The 17,631-nt window shown below is 42.4% G+C and overlaps 2 long non-coding RNA genes across 3 annotated transcripts in view; one reads left to right on the forward strand and one right to left on the reverse strand.

Annotated features, from left to right (window-relative positions):
• LOC138436808 (uncharacterized) overlaps positions 1–17,631 on the reverse strand; it is a 93,583-nt gene that overhangs the window by 11,751 nt on the left and 64,201 nt on the right. The window contains exon 3 of one of the 2 annotated variants that reach the window (XR_011255626.1): positions 8,578–8,733. The exons of the other annotated variant lie outside the window; for it this stretch is intronic. This is a non-coding gene — a long non-coding RNA (uncharacterized lncRNA). The remainder of the gene's footprint in view (positions 1–8,577; positions 8,734–17,631) is intronic. 2 annotated transcript variants of the gene reach the window in all.
• Positions 1,663–17,631, forward strand: part of LOC138436807 (uncharacterized) — a 29,701-nt gene continuing 13,732 nt past the window's right edge. The window contains exons 1-3 of the long non-coding RNA XR_011255621.1: positions 1,663–2,151; positions 5,161–5,356; positions 8,604–8,783. This is a non-coding gene — a long non-coding RNA (uncharacterized lncRNA). The remainder of the gene's footprint in view (positions 2,152–5,160; positions 5,357–8,603; positions 8,784–17,631) is intronic.

Below are 17,631 nucleotides of genomic sequence, written 5' to 3' on the forward strand. Positions count from 1 at the left end.
AGAAGGAGAATGTGAAATCCAAAGGATGATTAAGAGAATTTGACAAAGAAAATGACTTCTTCCACCCATTTAACACCCACATTAATCCACTTGGGTGATCAAATGCAAAAGACAAAGAGAATTACAACCTTTTCCAGTCCAAGAAATAATAATTATTCAGAGGAAAATCTTGGCAAAATGAATAAACCAAGCAAAAAGAGAAGGGGAGAGAGAGAGAAAGAAGACACACACAGGCACACACACACACACGTGCACACACGCAAAGATGGGAGAGACAGATATTGAGAGAAAAAAAGCCAACAGTTGGGTCTCTGTTTGGGCAGGCTTTGTATGTTTCACCTTCTCTCAGTTTAAAAGTGAAAAACAGAAAAGAGACAAACTGTTTATATGAACCAGCAATGGAAAACTAGTGATTGTGCTCATCCTGATGTCCCCTTTACAGTGGCTCTGTGCCATTTTCCTGGCAGAAGTCGCGGAGGTCAGCTGAGGAGAGAGTAAATTCTCAAGGCTGTCACGTGGCAGCTGTGTCATTCTATACAAACTGCTCCTATTTATGTGCTGGGTCTTATTTTTAAAAGCTCTGCTATCCCCTGGTAGAAGGAGGGAGTAGAAGCGGGAAGAGGTAACTTGTGAACAAGGTTAGAAGCAGAAAGTGAAAGGAAGGAGAGAAAGAAAGAGGATGGGTCCAATTTTCTTGGGAAGCATATTGTATTGTTTGGCTTGCCTGGCTCTGTTCCAGGGGCTCAATTGAAAGTGAATTTCTCTTATTGAATTCCATCCAGAGATATCATAACCTCAAAAGGCTACTATTACCCAGAGGGCTTCAGATGGAACCATTTGTGTGTGACTCTTGAAATGCAGGGAGTCACAATTGTCATTCGACAACATGAGAGCCGTCAGGCCAGCTCCTTTCAGGGTGAGGGGGATTGTTGACATAATCTGGCCTCTGGTCCCCTTCAGAGGGACCAGTTTCTCTGCTTCTCAGGCTTCTTCTTTTTTTTGCTTGGCAGGTGCAGCAGCAAGAAAACCGGGGAGTTTCACAAAAACCGACAAGAACAACAACAAAAAAGGCTCAGAGTGATTTAAACATCAAATGCCTATCCTGTGCAGGCAGAATAAGGGGCCATAGGTCACTGTACAGGCCGTCAGGGTCCTTGGGACTAAGTTTATCTTTTTAACCAAAAGAGGCAGTGAAAATATTACAACCCCTCCCCACCCGCACCCTCCCCCTCCCCCCGCGCCCCCCCCCCCCCCCCCCCCCCGCCCCGGCCGCCAAAACTAGAAGAAAACCAAATACAGTCTCAATAAAGATATTCAAAGAAGAGCAAAGGCTTTGGGAAAGCAAATCAGAGTTGACTTTCTGGTTTGTATAGATAGTTTTTTTTTTCCTTCTTTTGAACCAGAACAACAGACAGCTATATGCTGTGATAGTGGTTCCTCAAATATTTCCCATCTTGTCACCTCCCGTTCCTTCTGTTTCTCCATCCCCTCTTTCCTCTTTAACTGCCTCCTTCCATTCATGGCAGTCTGGATTCCTCTTTCTTTTTCTCCCTTCCTTTCAGCATTAAGTAGTGGGAGTTGCTTTCCTAAGCTTCGCCCTGATAATAAACCTCTTGTGTGGTGACTCCACTTATTCTTAGATACACACAACCTGTTTTGAATGGGGCTATGGAGAGAAACTCAAATAGAATTAACTACTCTTTTCAGAAGTTGCTGAATACAAGCTTTGGTTCTCAAAATCAAGTTTCAATGACTGGTTTCTTTTGAACAAAGTGCAAAGGAGTTCAGAATAATAAGTGTAACAAGATGGAGAAAATTTTATTCACCAGTATTCTTGAAGAAAACACTGCAGGCGTTTGGGAGAACTACTTTGATAAGCCACTTCGGCTGGGGATTAAGCCCCCAAAAGATGCTCAAGTAACAAAAGACAGTCACTCCACTGCCTCGGAAGGAGAGTGTGTTCTGTTACTTGGAGAGTCCTTTGTTTTGCTGAATTCGGTGGAGTTTAGTAACCCAGCATGGAAGAGGAGGAGGGAAGAACTGGAGGCCTGAGAGAAGAGGAAGTTCGAGTTGCAGGGTGTGGAGGGGAGAGAATCTGAGAAAAGGAGAGAAGAGAGCACAAAATGAAATGCCACAGGCTTCACAGCTAAGGTGGGTGGGAGGACTGAGTTTATTTGTTTAATATTTTAATTTCAAAATTTGGAAACATATTTAAAAGTAGACAAAATAATATAATGAATTCCCAGGTACCCATCACTATGCATGGACAGTTTCCTTTTCATCTGTATCTTCAATGTACTTCTTCCTCTCTCTTTTTTCAAATGTACCTTTTTTTTTTTTTTTTTTAATGCTGAGTCGTTGTCATGGCTGCGTGGGCTGTTCTCTAGCTGTGACGGGTGGGGGCTGCTCCCCAGCTGCAGTACGTGGTCTTCTCCTTGCAGTGGCTTCTCTTGTTGTGGACCTCAGGTTCTAGGGAGCATGGGCTTCAGTAGTTGTGAAGTGTGGGCTCAGCAGTTGCAGCTCCCAGGCTCTACAGTGCAGGCTCAATAGTTGTGGCACACGGGCTTAGGTGCCCCCGGGTTTGTGGAATCTTCCTGGACCAGGGATCAAATCCGTGTTTCCCACATTGGCAGGCAGATTCACCACTGATCCACCAGGAAACCCTCACCCCTCTCTTTTTATTTTGAAGCAAATCCAAGGGGAACTTGGAAGGAAAGAAGTATTTTTAAAAAATTTATTTTATTGAAACATAGTTGATTTACAGCGTTGTGTTAATTTCTGCTGTACAGCAAAGTGAGGCAGATTTATACATATATTCTTTTTCATTTTGGTTTATCACAGGATATTGAATATAGATCTCTGTACTATATAGTAGGACCTTGTTATTTAATCATTCTATATACAATAGTTTGCATTTGCTAACCCCAAACTCCCAATCCATCCCTCCCCCTTGGCAACCGCAAATCTGTTCTTTATGTCTGTGAGTCTGTTTCCGTTTTGTAGATAAATTCATTTGTGTCATATTTTAGATTCCACATATAAGTGATATCATATGGTATTTGTCTTTCTTTTTCTGACATACTTCACTTAGTATGGTAATCTCTAGGTCCATGCATGTTGCTGCAAATGGCATTATTTCACTGGGAAGAAGTATTTACTAGGGATTTTAACACAGCTTGCTGTAGTATGTTCTGCCTCTTGCACAAGCATGTGCCTTGGTCACTAATGTGTATGTGAGTAGATTCATCCTAGAGGAAACCAAGGACACACCGTTCTGACCAGGGTTTAAGCCAAGTGAAAAGTCACAACACATGTGGACCTGGGACCTGGCTGATGAAGAATTAGCTGAGAGGCCTAAGTTGCATAGATACTACAGATTTTGGCTGAAAAGAACAATGTGATCTAAAAACAAGATGTTAAAATATCTGTATACAAGTCTCTTTTTAACTTTTCTACTCGCCACAAATTTTAGACACACTTTCAAGTGTCTATTTACAAAGTGGCTTGATGACCGACAAAGAACACTTGACTGAGAGTTAGATTCTTGTATGACGTAGTTATGAGCTATTGGGCAAATTGCCCATTTCTCCAGGTCCATTGTTTACTCGTATCTGCCCTAATTCTCAGTGTTATTTTGATTGTCAAATTTGGGAAATGCAGGTAAAAACGTATAAAAACATGGTGCTTTATCAATATGAGCTATAGCATTAATGTTACTGAAGAAGGCAGGGCATGATTCTCCCATCAGTGCTCTAAGCCAAAAGGACTTCATCTTTTAGGTTCTCTTAAAGGATTCGGGTGTTAAAATCTGAAGTCTTAACAAAAGAGTTAAGTTATTTGTTTCGCCTTTAGAACATGCTTTTCTGAATGCCCCCATTTGTTGTGCAGTTGTGCCCGACTCTTTACTACCCCATGGACTAAAGCACACCAGGCTTCCCTGTCCTTCACCATCTCCCAGAATTTGCTCAAACTCATGTCCATCGAGCTGATGATGCCATTGAGTCAATGATGATGTCCTCATTTGATCTTTGATTAAGAAAGTGAAAGTGAAAGTCGCTCAGTTGTGTCTGACTCAAAGAGACTTCATGGACTTCAGACTTCATGGACTGTCCATGAAATTCTCCAGGCTTCAGAGACTTCAGACTTCATGGACTGTCCATGAAATTCTCCAGACTTCAGAGACTTCAGACTTCATGGACTGTCCATGAAATTCTCCAGGCCAGAATACTGGAGTGGGTAGCCTTTCCCTTCTCCAGGGGATCTTCCCAACCCAGGGATCAAACCCAGATCTCCCGCACTGCAGGTGGATTCTTTACCAGCTGAGCCACAAGGGAAGCCCCTTTGAGTAAGAACCATTTCTTAATTTTTGTGTTGTTTACCATCTGGAGAGGCTGGGAATGTGCAAAAACAGCAAGCCTTGGTACCCTTTGTTTGAATAGTTCTTTTGGTCTGTTTTCTTTTGCATTTTACTATAAGCAGCAAAAAGAAGCCTAGTGGCCCCTTAACAACATGGCTGAAAATCTTCTCAGCTAGATTATCCATTTTATTAGTTACGTGTTCTGCTTTCCCAATTACTGCAGGTGACAGTGTTGCTAAATTTTCTACCACTATAAGATGCATTTTATTTTTTCTACTGGTAGGCTCCTCACATTCCAAAGTTCTTCAAACAGTGTTCAAGGTACTTAAGCTCTCACTAACAATCTATTCTGAATTTTATAGCTTTGTAGATTCTGATCACTCTCTGGATCCTTCTTGTCACTCCCCTATTTGAGATTTTTGTTGCAGCTGAACTTCACTTCCAGGTACCAAAATATGTATTAGTTATTAAGGCTGAGTAACAAATCTTCAAACTTAGCAGGTTAGAATAATAAACTTTTATTACCTCGCAGTTCCTGTGGGTCAGGAATCTGGGAGCAGCCTACGTGGATGCTTCTGGTTCATGGTTTCTCACAAGGCTGTAATCAAGGTGTCAGAAGGGCTGCAGTCACCTGAGGGTCCACCCAGGCCAGAGGACCAATCCCTGCTATGTGGGCCATAAGGCTGCTCACAACATGGTGGTTAACTTTCTCAGAACAAGTGATCTAAGAGCACAGGAGAGAGGTTGCCTTACTGCCTTTTACCTAGTCTCGGTCACACAGTGTCATTTTTCCCTTATTCTAGGCATCAGGAAAGTGAAAGTGAAGTCGCTCAGTCACGTCCGACTCTTTGCGACCCATGGACTGTAGCCCACCAAGCTCCTCCATCCATGGGATTCTCCAGGCAAGGAGTTCACATAGTCCAACCCATACTCCATGAGAGTGTATGCACAAAAGCATGAGCTGCTGGAGCGCATGACTATTTGCGGGCCGTCTTGGAGGTGGGTGACCACATCTATTGATACTATAAGCTGGTTACTACAGTCAGGTCATGTGATCTCCTGGAGACACCCACAGTGAATGAGATGTTATCCTCGTCTCTAAGGAACTCTGAAGGAAGTTCAAGTTGTGGGGGATACAGAGTAGTAAACTGGAAGTGTCACAAGTACCATGACAAAGATACAGGGAATCTGTGAGCAATGGGGCAAGGGGGCCTAACCTAGACCAGAAATGAAGGTTCCTGTGTGGGTGAGAATGAGGGTTCTGTGGGGGAGAATCAGGGAGAAGTAGGGACAGAAGATAGAAGACCCTGAACACCAGGCCAGGGATTTTAAACCATGCTCAGTGAGTGATAAGGAGGCACTGATGTCTTTGGAGCCAAGATTGTTTGAGTCTAGATAATACACCGTCAGGGCTTCCCAGGTCAGACACAACTGAAGCAACTTAGCACTCATGGATAGAGGATCAATTCCCTCCCTGCCACCTTTGTTTCTTAAAAACATAGTGCTGAAACAGGTTCCTTCCTGCCTACATTTGGAAGGACCCAGGAAGAGAAGGATCCAGAATGTAGACCTCAGGATTCAGAGTTCTAGGAGCCCCAGTCAGACCATGGGCCCTGAGTAACAGGTACTGAGTCCTACTCAGGGAAAATACTCTCATAGGCTCAGTATTTTCACTGCTTATCTGATTACCATTTAGCATCTTGTCTGATTAATGGAGCTTGCAGATGTTTGGCAGGAGAAGTTAATCAGCTATTAATCACCATAGAGTTTCTCTGTAGCTTTTCTGGAAGAGTACCCATGTTCTAATAGAAACTGTAGTTGTTTCCTGAACGTGGGTGCAGAGAAGGGCCAGAGGTAGACAGTCGTGGGTCTCTTGTTGGGAAGGTTTGGCGCAGGTACCTTGGGGGTTGTCTGGCTACTGTTAGAAGAATGTAAGTTATTTTCCCAAGCTCATGGGTGTCTGAAGAAGGCAGCCTTCAACTAGAAGAGAGGAAAAGCATGGGCCGTGTGGTTCTCTGTGATGAGCCACAAATTGAGCACTTCATATGGTCCTAGCTCTAGCTCTGCACCTACGCAGCCACGCCACGCTGGACAGATCTTTCAACTTCTTGGGACTCATTCTCTTATCTTTAAAATCAGACATTTTGGGAATTTCCTAAACCTGTTTCTGTAGACCACATGGCCCAGTGGCTGCTTTAATGAACACAGAATTCCTAGGCAAATGAGTGTGGAAACTCTATATACTACATATGACTCTCGGAAAGTCATGACAGACACCAGTTTAATGAAGAGTGAAAATGTTGTGGCCAAATCACGAAACAAAAACATGTTTCACCTAGCACATACCCAAATGCTTTTGATCACAGAACCCTGTGTTCATTAAACATCTAGAAACGCCAGCAGATTGTGTTCCTGACTCTGTTTTTCTGGTTTCTGATTCAATTTCATTACCAGCTTTTGGTTTTCTCTCCAGAAATATTCTTGTGGGCTCTTTACTGGCAAACTTCATAACCAACCCACCTGCTTCTCAGCCTTAAAATGGTCTCCTGGATTATAAACTGAGGCTCACATCTGATTTCCCTCCTCTCCTGCTAACCTATGGTGACAGGGGCTTGGGACCGTGTCTCTAGTCTGTTCAGCTCTCACCCTGCCATCCATTCCTTTGTGTGGTAGCAGAATACCATGTTGGCCAAGATTACCTTTTATTGTATAAAAAGGACAGTGTAATTTGGTGAGAGCTGGATATGAAGATTATTTGAAAACTTAGCTACATGACTTTTGAGGATCAAATTCTGATTTTTAAATGACAACCTCATCTTGTGAATTCATTGTTTGATTCAAGATACATTGACTGCTGTAACTCTACCATTCTACAAAAAGAACACATTTATTTCCATGAGTTAGCACAATATTAGACTTTAGGGGGTCTTACTCTTTTCCTTTGGATACTACTTGTCATCTTGGAATTTATTGTTTCAATCTAAAGCAATACTGTAGGCTTGCGGCTGGAATATGCCTTTTCAGAGGCTGAATGTAAATTGCCAGAATGAGGCAGCAATCTATGTAAGTGTTAAGTCCTATTAGTCATGTTAAAGACCATTGATTTTGTGAGAAATTAGCTGAAACTATAGAGATCCATGTGAAGTCAAAGGTTTGCAGAAATATCCAGTGGCTCATCTTCTTTGTTAACTTTCATGATGAATTTTAGGACACAAATTCTCAAGGAGGAAGAAGAGGTTAAGGAATTATCTAAGTCTTAGGTAACAATATCTGGTTACTAATTTTGATTCAAGCCAGTTCTGAGTCATATATAATTCTTGATAAATATGGTGGAGCTGGATGTCCAATTCCCCTTTTTGAGCAAGAAAAGTCTGTTTGATCATAGGCATAAAATCTGCCTAAGCATGCATTGTGACTGGTTCATATTCTTAAACCAAATTTATTATTGACTTGGTTATATGTACTGAGAAATAAAGCTGATGACCATACCATAATGAGACTCTCTGTTAACCAGCACCCCACAACTTTAAATTCACATCTCTTATGCTGCTCTGAAAAGTTTTATTTTTGTTGTTTTTCTGAGTCATTAGGATTCCCTGAGCCCATTGTCTGCATGCATACTTCTGAAGCCAGGTTTCTTTTTGGCATTGAAATATTAATGTAATAATTTTTTTAAACACTATTGGAAAAAACGTAGGAGAAACAAAAATTCCTTCTACCCTCCTGGGTTCTGTGACTGGCCTAGAAATGAAATTGACATATGAGAGGGAAACAGGAGAAAGGTATACAGATTTATTTAATCTTTTCACACGTACGTGGGGTTCTTCAGAGGGAAAGTAAGGACCCGAAGAAGCTGTCAGGCTCCAAAGCTTACCAGTGAGTGATAAATTATGGGGACCTGACAAGACAAAGAGATTTGGACCAGAAGGAGTAAGGGTGGAACGATGATCAGGAAATATACGAGGAGGAACTAATGGAAGATATAGGTTGTTACAGGAGATTTTTTTGGTAGATCCATTTCAGCATGGACTCTCAGTCTTTGGTGATAAGGATGTTTTCTTCTGGGTTCAGGGCGTACCAGAGCCTTTCCTGCCCCTGCTGTTTCTCAAGTGCCTCAGAATAATCAAGATGGCTAAGTGGCATATTTTGGGGATGGTGGGCAAGTTCCAAACCCCTTCAAAATTCCACTTTATGCCAAATGATAGATAAACTCATTTTACCTGGACTGTCTTCTTGAGCTCTGCAGAAGTCACTGGCTTGTCAGCATGGATGCTCACCACAGTTATTGCATCTTCATGAGACTATCATAGAATCTGATAAAGGGATTTGGTCCAGATGGTCTCTGAGTTCCCCTGCAGCTCTACCATTTTGCAACTCTGAAAAGAAGAAATACCAAAAACTACTTTACTTCATTTCCAGAAAGAAGGTAAGAAATTGGCCTTAATGTGATAACATAAATGTTTAAAACTTCTCTTGAAAATAGCAGTTTCAAGGTCCTCTTGTCTAATTGGTCTGTCTTGAGCTTCCATTTGAAATGGTCTCTTGCCCTGGTATTTCTTGTAGCAAAGTTGTCTCTGTTATCAAGGGCTCTGGTATCATGCCATCAGTTCATTTCAGTTCAGTCGCTCAATAGTGTCCGACTCTTTGTGACCCCATGAATTGCAGCACGCCAGGCCTCCTTGTCCATTACCAACTCCTGGAGTTCACTCAGACTCATGTCCATCGAGTCATACTTGGGTTCAAATTCCATCTTACTGGCTTTGTGACTCACGGCTGGCCTCTTAACCTACCAAGCCTCAGTATCCTCCTCTGTAGGAGGAAGTGGACAGCTCTGGCATTGGCCTCCCAGGGTTGCTAGGAAGATTAAATGAGTCAATCTGTGCAAAGAGTGAGCGACTTCACTTTCACTTTTCACTTTCATGCATTGGAGAAGGAAATGGTAACCCACTCCAGTGTTCTTGCCTGGAGAATCCCAGGGACGGGGGAGCCTGTTGGGCTGCCGTCTATGGGGTCGCACGGAGTCGGACACGACTGAAGCGACTTAGCAGTAGCAGCAGCAGTGCAGAGTGCAGCCTAGTGCTTGATACAGAGATGCTCAAATTCCTGATTTGCGGACCACAGAGCCTCTGTCTTTACCCTTTGTTGTGTGGAAGCTTAATTTGCATTTTGCTTAGGTGGCTGCTCCGGATTGGTTCCCCTCTGGAGCCTTGAGTCCCCTTCCTTGTCATTGTCCTAAGCCTCTGCCATAGCTTCTTCCACTATCTGCCGTCTGCACACTCGCACACATTCACATCTTCCTCTTGCTCCTCACAAACCCTCCTATTGCTTCTTGAAGGTAGAAAAACTATCCTGATGATCCTGAAAGCATTTTTCTCCCAGGTACTGGTTACCAGTCCTTCTCCCTGATGAGACTGTGCTCTTCCCAACAACTGAAGTTTGAACAATCGGGATGGGCTTGGCTTCATTCCTTCTCTCCTTTTAGGAAGCACGGAGGTGATGTGAAGGCAACTCTCATTTGTGGATACTGTGGCCCAGAGAGGCATGATCTATGTCAAGAATGCATGGATGGATGGAATATATAATGTCTAGAGTCAGCTTCATATAATATCTAGAGTTAGCTTCTCGGGTGACTCAGATGGTAAAGAATCTGCCTGCAATGCAGGACACCTGGGTTTGATACCTGGGGGAGGGGAGGAAGATCCCTTTTAGAAGAGAATGGCTACCCTCTCCAATATTCTTGCCTGGAGAATTCCATGCACAGAGGCACCTTGTGGGTTACAGTCCATGAAGTTGCAGAGTCAGGCACTACTGAGCCACTCACTAACACTTTCACTTTTAGAGTCAGCATAACTCATACTGATATGTATCTTTTTTTCCTAACTCAAGAGTTCGGTCGAGAGATTTAAATTTTTTTTTTTTTTTAATTTGAGGCAGTTCAGTGCCAAGCAGATATCATGAAAGTGGTGATGCTATCAGAAAAATCTCTTTCTTCCATAGCTGGGATTGCGTGTGCGTGCTCAGTCGCTCAGTTGTGTCCTACGCTTTGTGACTCCACAAACTGTAGCCTGCCACACACCTCTGTCTACGGGATTTTCCAGGCAAGAATACTAGAGTGGGTTGCTATTTCCTCCTCCAGGGGGTCTTTCCAACCCAGGGTTTGAACCTGTGTCTTCTGTGTTTCTTGCGTTGGCAGGGAGATTCTTTACCACTGAGCCACCTGGGAAGCCCTTACTTGGGATTAGGTGAACCATTTTTCCCACTAAGGGAGCACAGAGAAGTGGAGGATCAGAGCACCTCCATGCTGATCCTTTTATATGGACCACGGCCTCCCTGGCCCTGGTAAGAGCTGGAATGTCTCTGCTGATACCTAAGCCAGAGGATCTCAGACATTGGGATTTTATTACCCAGCAAAACAGGCATCACACAAATTTGGCAGTTAATAGTTAATTTTTCTGGTAAGGATATTTACAAAAAAACAAAATCAAACTGGAAAAACGAAATTTAATTTAGAATCACAGTCATTTCACAAAAGAAAGAACGTCTTAATATCAAAAGTAGGACAAACATAACAGGACTCTCCTTTAACTTGAATAAATTTAGCCTTATAAAGAATTGATTACAATGTCCTTATTTTTTAAAATGTGCCCTGAACTGGGAAAAATGTTGGTACGAGCTAGCACCTGTCCATGGCCTCATGTTTGAGTCATGCAAGGACACCAATAAGTGCAAGGAAGAAAATGATTGAGATGAAATGAATAAATTAAACAGAAGTTCCACTGTGTCTTTTAGACAAAGTAGTATTCAAACTTTCATCTTGTTATATTTTGAGTCTCCAGTTCTTATCGCTTGATTAAAATATTTCTGAATAATGCATTTAAAATAGTGAGATAAATTCATTTTCCATTGACAAAAAGGCCAGTGACTTTTCTTCAGTTTATAGTTGCTTAGAATGGCCTCTGCAGTCCTTATTGAGAGAGTTCTTGAGCATAGCCTGCTGGTCCCATTTGCATGCTAATCATTTCTGTAATTGTTCTCCCCAGCTCCCGTCAAACATGGTAGGAGGCAGCTCTGAAATTAACTAAGGTTTGCAGAGTGGGGCCATGCCAGTTGGGGGCCGGGTCACGTGGGCATTGTGGAGCTGTCTGACTCTCCACTGCACTCTGCCCTGTGACCCCATAATGGAGAATTCTGGTCCGTGTGCAGGTAAAATAGCCTTGATTGTAACACAGAGCTCATGGTGCAGGTCAGCCAGGGGTTATTATTGTCAAAATGGAACAAGAGAAGTTTAATTTTGTCTTATGTTTAGAGGAAAGTAGGAGCGATGCTAGTGACCAGGCAGCTGGTGTTGGGTTATGTATTGATATTTAGATTGTATGCCATAAAATGCTTCTCTCTGTGTGGGTCACTAACACGCTGAGAGGAAGGAGAAGGGGGAGAGAGAAAGAATGAGAATGTTCCTAATTTTAACCAAAGATGTGAACACAACTAGAAGAGCAACTGTTGTATTTACTCACGTATTATAGAGTGAGACAACTCCAAGGAAACACAGACATCGCCAAGGAACCACAGACATCTCTTATCCTTACTCTCAATTTCTCCAAAATGGACTAAAGATTCAGGGAAGTTTAATGACTTGCCCAAGGTCATACCCTTGGAACAGGGTATGCATGCTAAGTTGCTTCAGTCATGTCTGACTCTTTTTGACCCTATGGATTGTAGCCCACCAGGCTCCTCTGTCCATGGGATTCTCCAGGCAAGAACACTGAGTACTGTGCCCTCCTCCAGGGGATCTTTCTAACCCAGGGATTAAACCCATGTCTCTTATGTCTCCTGCACTGGCAAGTGAGTTCTTTACCGCTGGCACCACCTGGGAAGCCCCTGAAACAGGGTATAGAGCTGCACTACCCAAGAGGGTAGTCATTAGCCACACATGGCCATTTAAATGGAAATTGGTCAGATAAAATGAAAACTTCAGCTCACTAGCCACATTTCAAATGCTCAATGGCCACTATATTGGACAGCACAGAAAGAACATTACCATGGCTGCAGAAAGGTCTATAGATAGTGCCATTCTAGAGACTCTAGGTCCAAGTTCTTTCCATTATTACACTAAGATTCCCCCTCTATCTTATGTACTCGATCTGTATGTATAATTCTTGTGTAGAGGGGGAAATGCATATTTTAACAATAATTTAAGAATAAAGTCAAAGTCTCCTATTCTCACCCATCTTTGAAAATAGGAGCAACTTGAGTGATTTTCGTAACTTTTCTAGGATTGGCACTTACCTGTAAGCATTTTTCCCATCATGCAGAATTATTGGAGTCTGGTTTAGCAATGTGGTTGCTTTGACTTCAGGGTGCAACTTTTCCTTTAAAGCTAATATTGATCTAACAGTGAATTCTTTAGAAAACTCATACAGCTCCTTGAGGAAACATTGGCCAAGGTGGTATGGTGTCACAGATGTCTGAGGGCTTTAAATTAACACCATAAATCTCAGGATTATGGGGGGAAGAATGAGCAAGTTTACTGTATGTCTCCCATCTGGCTGTGTTTCAGGCAACCGCCTAACTGGCAAGGGGAGTGGTAGGTATAAGAGCAGACATTCAGGTATCAGAAAGTATTTAATCAAGAGTCTGTTTGGTACCTTTACCCAGGGACTCTATTTCAAATGGACTTTTCTTATTGTGATCAACCACAGGACATCACGCTGTTGACAGCAGTGGGAGACCACAAGCCCAGGCTGTGGAGCCCACGTTGACGTGGGGCAGGGCTGAAGGGATGAGGTCAGGTGGATATCATAGGCTGAGGAGTCCTGAATTCAGGGACATAATAGCTCCCCAGCAGGATGTGGTTAATGAGATATACTGTCCTCTGTTCCTATGGCAGTTAGGGTTTGCTACTGCCTGTTAGGTGTAGGCAGCCCAGAATCTTTGGGTGTTGAGTAACTGGGGTGAGAACTGTGTTCTATCTGACTAACTTAATCTCTGTCTGTTATTTCTTACACTGTCCAGGACATGTGATAGTATATATACATATTTTCAGAGCAGTGTAGAATCCCAGTGTTTGAAACTTGAAGGTGACACTGAGATGGTCCATGGGCTTTTATAACTGTGGTCCATGGACCAGAAGCATCATGCGAAGGCTTGGTAGTAAAAGAATCAGTTTGGGCATAAAGATTATTTTAAAGTGAAAACATTTGAGATCTTACTTGATAACTAAACTAGAGCTTCCAGAAAATAGAGCTGCCATTAACTCCCTGCTAAGGATGTTCCCTTTGAAGTCTAGGTAGGAGACACACCAACTGCCCATTCCAATTAGCATTAAAAAAAAAAAAAAAACCCAAGAGAACCATTCATACTTTCCCACTGAAGCCCTAACCTTTCACCTGCTTTTTGTTTGTTTGTTTGTTTTTAATTTGGTAAACCAACTTTTTCCTGTAATTATTCATTCGGCTACTCATCCCCTATTTGATTCAGATATGGAAACCTAGATGGTTCATTCACCCTTTTGTCCCCAAGGTAACATCATGATGCCTGGCCTTAAAAGACCCTTCATGAGTGTTTTCTGAGTGAATACATGAGAAGTAACTTTCTGGTAATAACCAGAGGTAGGAGATGAGTTGCCTGGCTACTAGTCCAGGTCCTTTTCCTTTAAATAAGGCCAGAAAATCATGATAAAAAATAAATGCGAAAAAAAGAAAAAATATGTGTGTGTCTGAGCAGAGATTTACACTGGTTCATGATAAATCCACTTTTTTGGCAGAAGAGCCATTCTGAGCCCTCAGATCCTGTCTGTGGCAGACATCAGTCAGGGCTGTTCCTCAGTACTTCTGGTTCTTTCCCTCCAGGCCCCTGGTGAATGGCACTTCCCCAGGCTTTTGAGGTTAGGCATGGCCATGCCACTTACTTTGGCCACTGAGTGGAAGTGAAGTAACTGAGCAGAGTCCTCTGAGGTCTTTCTGGGACAGACACCCCCCACCCTCCAGTATCCTCTGCCTGCTTCTTGTTTGTAGAAAAGCTGAAACCATCACAATATTGTAATTATCCTCCAATTAAATTAATTAATTAAAAAAAGAATTAATGATTGGAAGAATGTGAACACATTTTGGTTATTTTTCATCAGTTGTTGGAAATTTGGACAATTTCTACCTTTTGGCTATTATAAATAATGCTGCTGTGAATATTAGTGTGCAACTCTTCATTTGAATGTATGTTTTAATTGCTTTTGAGTACATGTCTGGGTGGAATTGCTGAGTCATGATGCTTAATATTCTGAGGAACTATTGCCCAAAGTGGTTGTATCATTTTGCATTCCCATTAGCAATGACGGGGCTCCAATTTCTCCACATCTTCACCAATGCTTGTTATTATCTGTCTTTTTGATTATAGCTATCCCAGTGCATGTGAAGTGGTATTTCATTGTGGTTTTAATTTGCATTTCCCTAATGACTCATGATATCAAGCATCCTTTCATCATTTCATGTGCTTAGGGGCCATTTAAGTATATTCCTTGGAGAAATGTCTGTTCAACTCTTTTGCCTATTTTCAACTGGATTATTTGGTTATTTCTTTTATTGTTGAGTTATGCAAGATGACTTTATAGGTGGGAGATTCATTTCAGTAAGACTAGATTTCAGTTTTTTATCCATCAAGGAGTGGGTACCACTTCTATTTTCTGTAGGATTCTGAGAGCTGGTTAAATTTGCTGTATATTTACTCCCTTCCTTGAGGTAAATGCTTAAAAATAGGATAAAAGCCAGGGAATTCTAAGTTGAAACGGAGAAAGGAAAAAAAAAAAAAGATTTGGGAAGTTTAGTCTGCAGTGAAGAACTTTGTCATTACAAAGGTTTTGGAGCTTTCTTCTCTTTGCAGAGAAAGAAGCTTCTTTTAGGATTCATAACATTAGCCAAAGAGGAAAAAACTTTTTTAGAAAAAACTTTTCCTCCCTTTTCCTTCAAACAATTCTTTGTGAGATCTGTGATTTGTTCGTTATTGCCTTTAATGGTTGAACTCTGGATACAAGGGTTGAAGGTTTTAAGTTGAATCAGTCATTCATCTCCTGCGGAACAGATTCCGTCTTTGTTACCTGGACCAAAGCCTAGTCTTTCCTCCCGACTATGCAAATCTAAAGCAGATAAATGTGAGCTATCAGGAGCCAATTTGCTGGAAATCTTCCCCTTAGTAATTGGCTTCATATTTCAGCTCTTAGAAAAAGTCGTGTCTCATTATCACCCCTGCCTTCTCCCCCAAGGCCAACAGAGAGAGAGGTAGGGTCCACTGGCGACAAAGAAGGGGAGAGAATGAAACTGCGGATGAATTATTGTTTTCTTTCTCTCTACTGGCTTTATTTCCAGGTGCCCCCTCTCAGTCATGCTTCTTCAGAAAAGCATCTCATCAGCTGGCTGGGGCCTCCTTGGCAATGGTAATCATGTCCTTCCCACCCCAGGCTCACTTTACCAAGATAGGAAGTGACAGGCAGGGAGACCTTCTGCTCCTGAGTTCTTGGGAGGGGAATACAGAGCATTATATCAGACACTGCCATCAGGCTGGCTCTTTGGGGTTGCATTAGGCAGTCAAGCATTTTGCTGCCTGCTGAATGTCATCTCATTTAACATTTTGTTAAACAGCTTCTAAAGGTCTTAACAATATGACAGATGGGCCATTGACTAGGTACTTAGGAGCTAAGTACCAGTTTGGCTGGGCTGGATTGTGTTTATTGTTCATTAAGTGTTATTTAAAGAACCCAATCTTGATGCCTCCCACCCCCTGCCCACACCTCAATGCACACTTTCTGCGGGACACCAGGGTGTCACATTAGAGGCCTCTTTCTATAGAAAAGCTCAGTGGAAAGGAAAGGATGGAGAGAGGCTCAGGAAGGAGAAGAAATGAGAAAACAGGTGGAAAGAAGTGGAAGGAGGCAGAAAAAAAGATGTGTGTGTGTGTGTGTGTGTGTGTGTGTGTGTGTGTGTGTGTGTGGTGAGGAGTAGCTGGAAGGGTTATGGTTCAAAGGCAAACGTAACAGCCCAATGAGACAGAGCTAAGTGGATTTCTTCTGCAGATGGCAGGCCCTGTCCCTCTTGGCTTTTATTCCGGGGAGGGTCCCCCTCCACCTTGTTCTCAAATTCAGAAGGAGGGAAGAGGGCTCTGTGCACTGAGAGTTACTTCTTCCACTGACCACAGCCAGCATTATCCTCGCTTGTATGGCTATTGTCTTCCCAGGTCACTCAAAGTGATACAAAGACAAAAATACTCTTCACCTTTGTTTTCCCCAAGAAGATAACAATGCCTGGTATAGAAGAAATACTATGTGACTTGTTTTTGACTGATTGTGAACTTACTCTGTGCAGCACAGTGTGAACTTACTCTGTGCAGCATAGTCCGGTCTTTGCAGTTAAGAGGTAAACTGAGGCATATGAAAAATTTTAGTTTATTTGAGTAAAAATCAATTTGGCTTGGGCAGTACCAAACTGGAAATGGGTAGGAGCACTCCAACAGCAGGAGCCAGGGAAAGCCTTTGTTGATTAAAAAAAAAAAAAAAAAAAGCACAAGGTTAGAGTTGTGAGTTGTTTTATTGGGGCAAAATGAAGACTGCAGCCTTGGAGACAGCACCTCAGATAGCACTGAGAAACTGCTCAGGGTAGGCAAGGCAAGGAGCTAGGATATAAAGGAGTTTTGCAACAAAGGGCAGGTAGTTAGGAATGTCAAAATATTAATTTAATAAATCAGATATGTCGGGTTAAGGAATTTAGCACTTTTCTATGTATGGGAAGATGCAAGAGTCTGGGATTACTGAAATCATTCCTTTGATATGCACATCAGCTATCTGGGGCCAGAATCCTGTGTTTTCACCTCCTGAGTTTCCTCAGGGCTTACCTTAGGGAGTGGTTGCAGGGAGTGGCTGCAGTCTTGTATCTGCTAGGCAGGTATTCTTTTCAGTCCCGAGTTTTCTCAGGGCTCACTGGCTCACATTGGAAGGCTGCAATGGCGGATGACTGTGACATCCTTTATTTACTGATATAGCAGGAAATATTCCATTTCACCTTATATAGAGAAGGTACAGAAGCAAAGAAAGGAGCCTTTTGATTGGTTATAGCTTGTGATGGGTGGTCCTTAGATTTTGGTTTCATTACCTTGAGACATTTGTAGGCTTAGGTTTTGGTTGGCTTACATAGGTCATGGAGCAGGGGCTGAATATGCAGAAGTGAGAGAATGCAGAAATAAAGTAAAACAGTCAAGAAAATAATAGTTCAGCATCTTAGTTCATCCTCAAGGGA

The sequence above is a fragment of the Ovis canadensis genome, chromosome 3 (genome assembly GCF_042477335.2).
Source record: "Ovis canadensis isolate MfBH-ARS-UI-01 breed Bighorn chromosome 3, ARS-UI_OviCan_v2, whole genome shotgun sequence".
Lineage (NCBI taxonomy): Eukaryota > Metazoa > Chordata > Mammalia > Artiodactyla > Bovidae > Ovis > Ovis canadensis.